A 12,367-nucleotide genomic window follows, 5' to 3' on the forward strand; every position below is an offset into this window, starting at 1 on the left:
GCGAAGGCTCGCAGGAGGCTCGGCCTCGGGCGCGCGCCCCATTGGCCGGCGCCGCGCGTCACGCGCCCGCTCCGGCCCCGCCCCCCGCCTCCGGCCCCGCCCCCCGCCTCCAGCCCCACCCGGGCTGCCAGGGGCTGAGCACCGCCCGCGCGCGCTCCTCGTTGCAGAGCCACCGGCTCGGCGCGCTCCCCAGCCAGCTGCCCGGCCCCTGGCGCCCGGCCCCGGCCGTGGACTCGCAGAGTCCGCGGGGGACAGCTGCTAAAGCTGGGTTCCCAGGTGGGCAGGTGAGACGGGCCTCGGGACCTGCGAAACCCTGAGATCGCACGGAAGTGCTGTAGGCGCGGGGGGTGGGCGCCGGGGGAGACCCGGGGGGCACAGCCCTGTCCGGGACAGCCCACTCCCACCTGCAGCCCTGGCCGGGCCGCTGTGTCTTGCGGCTGAGCGCCGGGTAAAGCAGGGCGCTTGCCTGGGGGAACGTGTCGTTGGAGAATTACGGTAAGGTCTTTCCGCGGACGAATCGCAGTTGCCCCGGGAAGGTGCGCGGGGGCTGTGCTGCCGCCTGGGCGGTCTCAGAAGTCTGAGGAGGCCTGCTGACCCCTGCCTGGAGTCAGGGGCACCCTGCTCTGGGCCCTTCCCTGAACACCGGGCAGTGCTTCGCAGTCTTCTGTAGTCCGCGGCCATCCCGGGACGCTTTCGCCTTCCATCCCGGGATAGGAAGCGGGAGGCTCCCAGTGATTTGCCCCAGAGAAACGCATGAGCTGAGGTTGCCTTTAACCCACACTGCTGTTGGGTCCTCAGCCAAGCCTTTTACAGACGAAGACACGACTCTGAGAGGCCAACAGACCCTCTCCGGGTCACACAGCTGGTAAGGAGAGGAGAGGGGGAGGCAGAGAAGGCATCTTCCAGACAACCACAACCCGGGACACGTGGGCAGAGAGCTCACATCCTTTCCCATTCCGGCCTGGGCCTGGGAGGTGGGGAGCTGTCCCCTGCTCCTCCGGGAGGACACTGCTAGAGCTGGGACTCAGAAACGCATTGCTGGGACTCTGCAATGATGTGGGCCTTGGCTCCTAAGTTCATGCCCATGCTGGCCCCCCGGACCCTGGAGCCCTCCCTGTGCACCTGTCAGTGCTAGTAGCTCCTGTTGGTAAAACCCAGGAGCCAAACCCAGGCTTGGCCCAGGTTTAGAGGAGACTCACGTTGAGGATGAGGATGGTGATGAGATGCTGTGCACTGTCTGAAACGTTATGGCAGCCCTGACCAGCATGGCAGAACAGGTAGAATTCACCAGTTTTTATACAAGAAGAGACAGCGGTCTGGAGGGTTCAGTAACCCACTGACTTGTCTCTGTGAAGGTGGGAGCCTGGCACATCCATGGCATTTCTCCATCTGCCCTGCATACTATCCATCCTTCACGCCTCACACACTTCAGCCCAGTGTTCCCCGTCCCCTGAGTGAAAACCACCCCAACATGTCAGAAGAACTTGGAAACAAAGACACATCCATAGCAGCTGCAGCACACAAGGAGGCTTAGGCACATGGCTGGTCAGAAACAGGGGATCAGAGAAAAAGAAATACTGAATGATCCCCCTTATATGTGGAATCTAAAACAACCGTAACAAACAAACTCATTGAAAAAATAGATAAGACTTGTGGCTAAGAATAGATAAGAAGTGGGGGGGGGGGGTGGAGGGGCGTTAGAGGAAATTGGTCAAAAGGTACAAACTTCTGCCCTGTCTGGCAATGAAGGGCTGGGGGTTCAATTCCCGGTCAAGTGCACATACCTGGGTTGCAGGTTTGATCCTGACCTGCTTGGGGCACGTGTGGGAGGCAACCGCTCAATGTGTCTCTCTCACATCAGTGTTTCTCTCTCTCTCTCTCTCTCTCTCTCTCTCTCTCTCCTCTGCTTCCCTCCCTCCTTTCCACTCTCTCTCTAAAAAAAGTCAATGGAATAAAATATCTTCGGGCGAGGATCAACAACAACAAAAAAGGCACACACTTCCAGTTATAAGATATATAAGTACTAGGGATGTAATATGCAACTGGATGACTACAGCTAACACTGCTGTATGGTATATGGGAGCATTGTTCAATTCTAAGAGTTTTTATTACAAGGGAAAAAATATTTTTTTATTGTATCTATATGAGATGATGGGTGCCAACTAAACTTATTGTGGTAATCATTTCATAATATACATAAGTCAAACCATTATATTATATACCTTAAACTTATACAGTGATGTATGTCAATTATATCTCAATAAAACTGGGGGGGGGGGACTGAAAAACAGCCAAGATGCTCCTGCTGCAACCTTAGTCAGGCCATGTCCCTTCTTCTTTTTTTTTTAAAATATATTTTTATTGATTTTTTACAGAGAGGAAGGGAGAGGGATAAAGAGTTAGAAACATCGATGAGAGAGAAACATCGATCAGCTGCCTCCCGCACACTCCCCACTGGGGATGTGCCTGCAACCAAGGTACATGCCCTTGACCGGAATCAAACCTGGGACCCTTGAGTCTGCAGGCCAATGCTCTATCATCCACTGAGCCAAACCGGCTAGGGCCATGTCCCTTCTTGACTCGGAACATTTCAGTGGCTCTCGCCTGCAATGCCCTACAGGATCTGGCCGTAATGCACCTCTGACCTTTGCTCACATCACTTCAGTCACACTGGCCACCATGTGATTTCTCAAACATACCGGGCACAACCCCACCTCAGGGTCTTCGCACTTGTTGTTCCTCTTGCCTGTATAATCTCTTCCCCAGAAATTACGTGGCTCTATCACCTCCTTTGGGGTTTTATTAAATGTTAAATTAACTGTTAAAATTTATGACAGCGACCTTAACCTGGCAGAAATCAGGAGGGGCTGTGCGGAGAGCTCTCACACCTCTGTCATTGTGAGAGCCCTACAGGAAGAACTCCACGTTTACAACAGAGCTCTATGGTTGTAACACCCCCTTCCCTAAACTCTCAGTTCCCCCTCACAAAGTACTTCCTCCATCTTTGTACGTCTGGCTCATCACGTCTGCATGTCCCAGACTGCAATCTTCTCTTTTTCCTGAATAAATCCTTTTGGTGACAGAGTACCTAGTCAACTTTTGTTTCATGGTCAACCTTTTCGGGGGGCCCATAGGGATTACAGAGCAGTAACCGGGACAGCTTCAGAGCAGGTGAGCAGCCAGGAGCTGGTTCCCCACAGAGCCATGGGGCTCACTGCTCTCTGGCCTGGAGGCTTGGGCTTGGTCTGGAACCCAGCGTCTGATTTTGTGTTCTGAAGCTCTCTGGACTTTGTTCAGAAACGCTTTAGAGGGTTTTTGTTGTTGTTGTTACAGGGCCTTGCTTGTTTGTTTGTTCATTTGTGAGCTCGGTTGACACTTTGGCCCGACTCCCCAGAAGTACCAGGCTGCTTCTCGGAACTGCACTTGCTTTCTGACAGATTCCATCTGGAATGGGGTTGTTTCCCCAGAAACTGAGGCTCGGCTCTGATCTGGTTCTGTCTGGAACCAGACTGCTCCCAACACAAGCTGTGTCTCATCAGTCTTTGACTTGGATCTCTTGAGATCAGGCTGTTCTCCTACAACTGGCTTTTTACCTTTGGCTTGACCTCTCCCCCCAACCCCCTGATCAAAGGGTGTTCCACAGTGAGACTGGCCGGTATCTAACCTGCAGGTTGCTGGAGCTATTCGGGCTGTTTGAGGCCCTTGCGCTAGAGAAAAGTCTCTGAAAAAATGGGATCTCCATTATCTAAATATTTCAAGACTGTTCCGTCTCTAGAAACGCCTGTTGAAATCATGTTTAAAAGCCATGGTCACTCTTCATAGTTAACTAAATAAGCAGATCTGACCGAAAGTAATTCAGAATATCAATGGGCACCATAGGGAATCTTTGAAATTCCCAAACTCACTTTTCTTAAAACCCTATTGGATGATATTATCACTAAAACTAGCTAAGATGAATGGAATGCCTATTTCCAGTGGTATTTTGAGGCTTCCAAATGCAACCAAGAATCTGAAGTTGCCTCTTTACAAAGTAAACTTTTAGAATTAACTGGGGCTACTGAACTTTTAAAGAGAGAAAGGATGGTTTTTGAAGCCTCATGATCTTCACTTCCAGTGCTGTCTTGCCCTTCCCTCAACTCCTTATTTTTTTCATGCTTCACCTCGGAAGCCATCTGGCTTTCCACTATCTGGCTTCCTTGCCTTGCCTCTGGTGCCATCTTCCTCTGAACTTTCTCTCCCTTCCTCCTCCTCTAAACATATCAGTACCTGACCTTTACAGGTAAGCTCTCTGAGGATCCTAATATCCCTCATGTCCCTCGACTAAAGCTGAGTTATCAGCCATGGTTAAAGAATCCCCTAAGGTAACAGGGTACTCACAGATTTGCTGAGGAGTTTGACACAGTTATTCAGGCCTATCATCCTGGGTTTTCTGATGTATAGCAGCTAATCCATATGCTAGTTGGTGAAGGCCACCTCAATATTGGATGGGAATTGCCCAATGGGAACATCCTGGGAGGGATTTAGAAAAACAAACCTCTGATTTTTGGAAAGAAGCCACAGACTTCCTTAAGAACTTCACTGAACAATAACAGTAGCTTTTTAAAAATCTGTTGGCTGGAGCAGGATTCAGACTTGCTCACAAACGTCTATCAAATCTGTTCATGACTATTATAATTGACTTTAGGTCATTTATAAGGAAAATTCTGGTCTTCCTTCAGATGTTGATTCCACTTGAGTAATCTTTGGTAAGTCTTTGTTTACTAAGAGGCTGAACCAATACCTTCCCCTTTTGGCTAAAAGGATCAGGATGACGTAGGAAACCATGTCCACCCAAGATTTGGTTAATTTGGGCAATCAGATTGCTCGCACTCTATATGAGCTATCTAAAAGTAAGATTGGCATGATGTCTAATTTTTAGACCTGGCATATGAAGGTCCCTATATAAAACCAAAAGTTTCCTAGCTTCTGCTGTCACTGGGAAAGGGATGGTGGCAAATTTCAGCACTTCAGGTTTCCTCAGCCTTCTCACCAGCCTTCCCAAGGTCTCTTAATCCCCAATGATGGGGCTCCATGGGACAGCAGGGACTTTCCCCAGCCCTGCCTCTTAATCAGTTTGGAGAAGCTTTTCCTCAAATTGGTAATGCATCTGTCTCTGTCGTTCTGACACCCACCTCTGCCTTGGAGTACTAAAACAGTTCCCGTGGCAGGGGTTTCAAATACACTTGAACAGGTTCTGTCTCTGACCCTATCCCTCTTTTCCTAGGCCCTTTGAAAGATACTCCTTCTCCTTAGTTCTTATGCCGTATTCATTTATTAGGCCAAGACTTCTTAGAGAAGTATCACCCCTGAGTTTCTTTCTCCCAAAAGGAGGAAATAATTTTAGAATTTGACGGTAGCTGTTAAAATAGCCACTCAGGTGAACTAAATAATCTTTCAACATCTTTTATTTGTTCAATCTCTGGTGACGCTATAGCTGAATCTGGGAGCACTAATCAATTATCTTTACTGAGTCAAACTGCTATCCTCTTATGGACAAAATATTCAAGTGATTTTGGCAAGATCCACAGTGCACCACTACCTCCTATCAATATTCAAATAGATTCTTCAAAACCCCTTCCCAGAATTGATCCATACACCATGAATAAAAAGACTCTTCAAGGTATAAAGCCCATAATAGATTAACTCAGTCCCTGTCACAGTCTCATTTTACCTGTGAGAAAGCAAAAGGAGGAAGGTGAAGGTTTGTTTCCCAGCAATAAACCACGTCGTTACCCCTCAAAACCCTATTGTTCCTAACCCTCACATCCATCCAACAGGAAGCAACTTCTTTGCTGTAACTGGTTTGCGCAGTGCATTCTTTAACATTCCAGTTGATGAAGCTGGCCGATACCTTTTTGCCTTCACTTGGGAAGGAAACAGTTCACTTGGACAGTAATGCCCTGGGGCCTTACTGAAAGCCCTTCTTATTTCTCACAAGTTCTGAAGGTTGTTTTGGATGATATAATTTTCCCTAATGGTTCTACTTTGTTGCAATATGTGGACACCTTGCTTCGTCGCTCTTCCTCCAAGTTCTCCTCACAGGAGACAGCCTCCACCTGTTAGAACTTTTGGCTTTCAAGGGGCATAAAATCTCTAAAAAAAAAACTTGCAGTTTGTGTAAATTCAGGTTTAGTATTTGGGACATCTGATATTGGAGCAAGGACTGCAACTGGGTCCAGATAGGCTTCATGGTGTCCTGAGTTTCCCAAGGCCTAAAACTAAGTGTCAACTCCAAGGCTTTGTTGGGCTAATTGCCTATTGCCAAAATTGGGTCCCAAATCTCTCTCTGATAAAAACAAAAAACAAAAACAAAACAAAGAAAAACCTCTATAATGTTTTACTAAAGAATTATAGTCCTGACCCAATTATATGGGAAGAACAGGACAACATAACTTTTAAAGTCTTAAAGGAGAGTTTAATAAACTCACCTGTTTTGGGGCATATCAATTGTTAGATATGAGAGAGAGAAAGAGAGAGAGAGAGAGAGAGAGAGAGAGAGAGAGAGAGAGAGAGAGAGAGAGTAAAGTGTCCACACCTAACTATTGTACATGCATTAAACCACTGATATATATAAAGGGTTGCCCTTCGGTTACTCACCCAAAGACATGAGGACCACCATAGGCCCTTAGGGTATTCCAGTCAGCAGCTGGACCCTGTGGCATGGGGATGCAGCCCTTGCCATAGAGCCATTACTACCACTGTCCTTTTGGTTGAGGACATAAAGGAAATTGTAGGATCCCCTTTAACCATCGTTGTACCTCATGCAGTAGAAGCCCTCCTGAATTCTCACCACACCAGGGTCTGCAGTTAGTTGCCTAGCTTTCTATAAAGTCCTTCTGTAAAGTGCTCCTCACATCACTCTTTCATGTTTAATAACCTTATTCCAGCTACTCTTTCCCCCTGTGATACTGACAAAGCCCCTCATGATGCTTGCATACGGATGGATCACCTCCTGACCTTGTGATGATCTGCAGGAGACTCCTCTGGGTAAAGCTGGTTACCGGTGGCTCATATTTTAAACATGACATAGAAGGTACTATGCTGGTTATGCTGTTGTAACCCCTTTTGAAGTCATCACGGCAGCATCTTTACCTTGGACTCCTTCAACCCAGCAGGCTGAATTATATGCTCTCAGTCGGGCTTGTATTTAGCCAAGGACAAAACGACCATCACTTATAATGACAGTAGATATGCCTTCGCAATAGCTCATGACTTTGGAATGTTATGGAAACAACATGGCTTTCTTACATCCAGTGGAAATAAAAGGGAGTGCCCTGTACATTCAAGAATGACTGCATGCTATACTTGTACCTGCTGCTTTAGCTATTCCTAAGACCCCAGGGCATTCTAATCCTGACTCTCTGGAAGAGAAAGAACATCGCTGTGATGGCATTCCTGCAAGGAACGCTGCCCTTAAAGGAACCAGCAGCAGTCAAGCCTCTGTCATGGTCCAAGGGGATATTTCCAGCTGATAACTTAGACAGGGGTTTGGAACCTTTTACTGCCAAGGCCCATTTGGATATTTATAGCATCGTTCTCGGGCCATACAAAACTATCAACTTAAAAATTAGCCTGTATAACATTTAATTAATTCACCCCTAGTGCCTTGGCAGGGTCAGACCAAATGATTTCGAGGGCCTTAAGTGGCCCGAGAGCCGGACTTTCCCCTCCCGACTTAGAAAAACTAGTCCAAGCAGCCCAGCAGTTGGCTTCAGAAAAAGAAAAGCAGGATTGGAAATCCAACAATTGTTGGTTTGACAAACAGAGAAAGGCCAAATAACAGTCCAGTCCTACCTGAGACTAAAGTGTCCATACCTAACTATTGTACAGGCAGTAAACCACTGACAAAATGATAGCATTCATGAATCAATTTTGGTGGAGAAATGTTCATAAGACCATAAAAAGCACCTACCTCACTTGTCCCACTTGAACAAAGTACAACCCAGGGAAGTCTATTTGCATGTCTCTCAGACATTTCAAATTGCCTAATGGGCTACTCAAGGTTTGACAAATAGATTTCACACAGCTTCCCCTGTCTCAGGAAATTAATATGTCTTAGTAATGACCTGTATGTCTCTCACTGGACTGAAGCTAAAGTCCGGTTAGCCCCTCTGGAACTCCACAGCAATGGAGGAACCCACTTTACTGATCAGTTTTGACAAGTCTGTGATGTTTGGCCAGACCTGTCAAAACTGTTGTAACCAAATGTTACAACATTTTCACGGCACTTATGACCCTCAATTCTCAGGTTTAGTTAAAGGCACTAACTGCATTACTAAGATTCAATTGGCAAAATGCATAGAGACTATTCAAATTCCATGGCCAAAAGCATTGCCATTGGTCCTTCTAAATCTCAGATCCACCTCTTTTGAGTGGAAGACACACCAAAATATAATAATAACTAGAGGCCCAGCGCATGAAATTAGTGAGTAGGGGGTGGGGGGAGTCCCTCAACCGGACCTGTGCCCTCTCGCAGTCTGGGACCCCTCAGGGGATGTCCAACTGATGGCTTAGCCTAAGTTGGGTAAGAGGCTCCCGCCACCGCTGCTGCAGTCGCCAGCCATGAGCCTGGTTTCTGGCTGAGCGACCCCTGTGGGAGCACACTGACCACCAGGGGGTAGCTCCTGCATTAAGCATCTGCCCCCTGGTGGTTAGTGCACATCATAGCAACCGGTCATTCCACTATTCGGTCATTTTTCATATTAGCCTTTTATTATATAGGATTCCCTCCAGTTTTGCTGACTACTCCCTGTGCTGCTAAACTCCAGGGAGTAAACTCATGGATACATGTGTTGCATTTAAAAAAGGCACCTCCCTTGTCATGTGGCTCAGTGATTGGAGAGTCGGCTCACATACTGAAGGGTCACTGGTTTGATTCCAGATCAAGGGCTGGGTTGCAGGTTCAATCTTGACCCTGGTTGAGGTTCATGCAGGGGAGAGGCAACCAATAAATGTCTCTCTCTCTCCCCCTTCCCTCCCTCCCTCACCCTCCATTCCTCTCTTCCACTCTCTCTAAAAAGCAATGGGAAAAATATCCTCAAGTGAGGATTAACAAAAATAGGAAGGAAGGAAGGAAGGAAGGAAGGAAGGAAGGAAGGAAGGAAGGAAGGAAGGAAGGAAGGAAGGAAGGAAGGACAAAAACCTCATTGGAACTGAGCACAGACTTGTGACCTGAAGTTAAAGCTGTCAAAAATTGAAGCAGATGGTCTCTGAAGGAGACAGCTTTCCCAAAACGACTATACCAGGTCTATGCAAATCTTTTCCTTACTGTTGTTTTTTATTTTATTTCTCTCTCTTTCATAGAAGGGAAATATCCTTGTTTACATTTTCCAAGCTAATGTGAAAGGGGAAACTTTCTGTTACTGTATCTGATGTTAAGAACTTTGATCTGTCCAAGACAACAATGACCTTCATTTCACCACCTACAGGTTTGAACTCCTAATTTAGAATAACCATTTAGGCTGTTTATCATGTTGTTTTAAATTTTGTGTTGTATTCTTCTTGTTATTAAGCTCTTCACCTGTTGCACATTATCCCTGAATACGAGATGTTTTCTATTCCTGCACCGTCCCTCCGACGTGAGACACGACACCCAGAAATCCTTCTGGACGTGGAGGGACAAACGGCTGCTAAAATCGGAAAACCTGGCTGTTGATCAGCACTACTTCCAGAGAAAGATTTTGATCAAAAAGGAGAAAATCATAAGCGAGAGCTTAACCTGGTCAGAAATCAGGAGGAGCTGTGGGAAGAGCTATCACACCTATGTCATTGTGAGAGCCCTATGGGAAGAACTCTGCCTTTACAAAAGAGCTCTATGATTGTAACAGCCCCTAAACTCCCTCTTCCCCTCTGTAAAGTACTTCCTCCCTCTTTGTACATGTGGCTCATCATGTCTGCATGTACCAGACTGCAATTCCTTCTTTTTCCTGAATAAATCGTTTTGGTGATGGAATACCTAGTCGCATTTTATTTCACGGTGGACATTACCTTCTCAGGGAGCCCTGCTTTAAACCCCCAATAGAAATGTTAAAACTCTATTTCCTATTTCCCTGTCCTGTTTAACTCCCCCCCCTTTTTTTGCTTATTTCCTGCTAATGTATTATATATTTTACATTTTATTTTATTTGCTTTTTTTCTCATCCAATAGAATGTAAGCTCCACCAAAGCAATGATTGTATCCATTTGTTCCCTTCTACCTGCAGCACCAAGTACACAGTAAGTGCTCAATTGTTAAATTGATGAATTTCTAAAAGACTTAAAGCAAACAGGGTCCACTTGAGAGAAATTAAATGGGCTCAGGAACTTGCCCCAAACAGGTAAAGGATTTTGTCACTGGAGAATTTAGAAGAGTGATTTTCCCAAAAGACCCAGAACACCCCCAAGCTAGTTTCCAGGGACTACCTTTATACAGGGTGTCTCCTACCTGATTCATTCTCTGCCTGCCTCCAGCAATGACCTTGGCCTGATTAACCCCATTCATCCTTCAGAAATCACCTCATACTTAACTTTCTTGGGGACATAGTCTCATACCAACCTATCTCCCACCTCCAGGCCAGACGGCTCAAGTCTCATATTACTGTCCTTCATGCAGAGCGCCTGAAATATAGTAGGGACTCCGTAAACTTGTGTGGAGTAAATAAATGAATGAGTGAGTGGATGGGGATGCTGGCCGCCTAAGTAGAGAAGGTGCACCTGAGCATCTAGACACAGCATTTACCCAGGCCATATCCAGAGAGAGAAAAACTCTCCTGTACAGTGAGGAGATCTGTTACTGGAATTATTTGCCAGGAAGAAGAGAAAGAAACGAGGCGGTGCTCTTCAAAACAGAGATAGCAAAAAAGAAACATTTCTCTTCAGCAGTGAAAACCTCTAACATACTTTCCCTCCCAATCAATTCCTTCCCTACTGCTATGTCATCATGCACGGAAAAGAACCTTAAAGTCCCAGGCAAGAATGCTAAACGAGTTCACCATCACCAAACCAGTATAACCAGAATAATATAGGGACTTCTTAAAGAAGGAGACTGAGGAGAAGAAATTAAAAATATGAATAATAACATGCTGATAACTATATACCTATCAATAAATACTTTAAATATAAATAAATTAAAAGCTTCAATCAGAAGACAGAGTGGCTAAGTGGATAAGAAACATGGCCCGTACTTACACTGCCTACAAGAGACCCACTTCAGATCGAAAGACACACACAGGTGAAAGTAAAGGGATGGAAAAAGATATTTCATGCAAAAGGAAACCAAAGAAAAGCTGGGGTAGCAATACTTATATCGGACAAAATATACTTTAAAATAAAGGCAATAACGAGACAAAGAAGGACCCAGGATTCCACCTCTGGGTGTTGATCTGAAGAAACCCAAAACACTAATTTGAAGACATATGCATCTCTATGTTCATTGCCACATTATTCACAATAGCCAAGATATGTAAGCACCTAAGTGTCCACCGATAGATGAGTGGATAAAGAACATATGGTACATATATATGACGGAATAATATTCAGCCATAACAAAAAATGAAATCTTGCCATTTGTGATATCATGAATGTACCTAGAGGGTATTATGCTGAGTGAAATAAGTCAGACAAAGAACCACAAGTACTATATGGTTTTACTTACATGTGGAATCTAAAACAAACAAATAAACAAAACAGAAATAGACTCATAGATACAGAAAACTTTTTAATAGTTTCCAGATGGGAGAGTGGTTGGGGAATGGGTGAAAAGGGATAAAAGATGAAGATGTGCAAATTGGCTGTTATAGAAAGAGCCATGGAGATGTAAAGTATAGCATAGGGAATATAGTCAGTGATATTGAAATAACTATGTGTGGTGTAAGGTGGGCACTAGATTTACTGGGGTGATCACTTCATAACTTATATAAATGTCTGATCACTATGTTATACACCTGAACCTAACAGTATTGAATGTCCACTGCAATTGAAAAGTAAAAAAAAAAAATTTTTTTTAAAGAAAAGAGAAAAAGGACCTTGAAGAATATACACTATGTTGTTTAAATATTTTATGACCTTTCTATAAGACCATTTGGGCCTGTTGGGTTGCTTTTTATGGGGGGATCTTTTCTTTGCCATTAGATTTCCTGAATTTTACCAGGATGCTTCTAACTCTGGACTCTTGTCTCTTTCTTATTTTGCCTTATGCTTGGTGTATCCATTTAATCTGAAAACTCAAGTCTTTCTTCAGTTCAAGGAAATTTTCTTCTATCATTTCTTCCTTTGCCCCCAGATATCTGCATAGATTGCTCACTCGCTTTGTCAGGCCTCTGCTCAAATGCCACCTTACCATAGATGCCTT

At 45.2% G+C, this 12,367-nt stretch overlaps 1 long non-coding RNA gene across 1 annotated transcript; it reads left to right on the forward strand.

The window, feature by feature from the left end:
• Window positions 1-118: 118 nt before the first annotated feature.
• LOC132239818 (uncharacterized) lies at window positions 119-9,991 on the forward strand. The gene is made up of 2 exons (XR_009454162.1): window positions 119-284; window positions 9,552-9,991. It is a non-coding gene; the product is annotated as an uncharacterized LOC132239818 (long non-coding RNA).
• The last annotated feature ends 2,376 nt before the right edge of the window (window positions 9,992-12,367 follow it).

Source organism: Myotis daubentonii, chromosome 8 (assembly GCF_963259705.1).
Source record: "Myotis daubentonii chromosome 8, mMyoDau2.1, whole genome shotgun sequence".
In the NCBI taxonomy this organism is placed as follows: Eukaryota; Metazoa; Chordata; class Mammalia; order Chiroptera; family Vespertilionidae; genus Myotis; species Myotis daubentonii.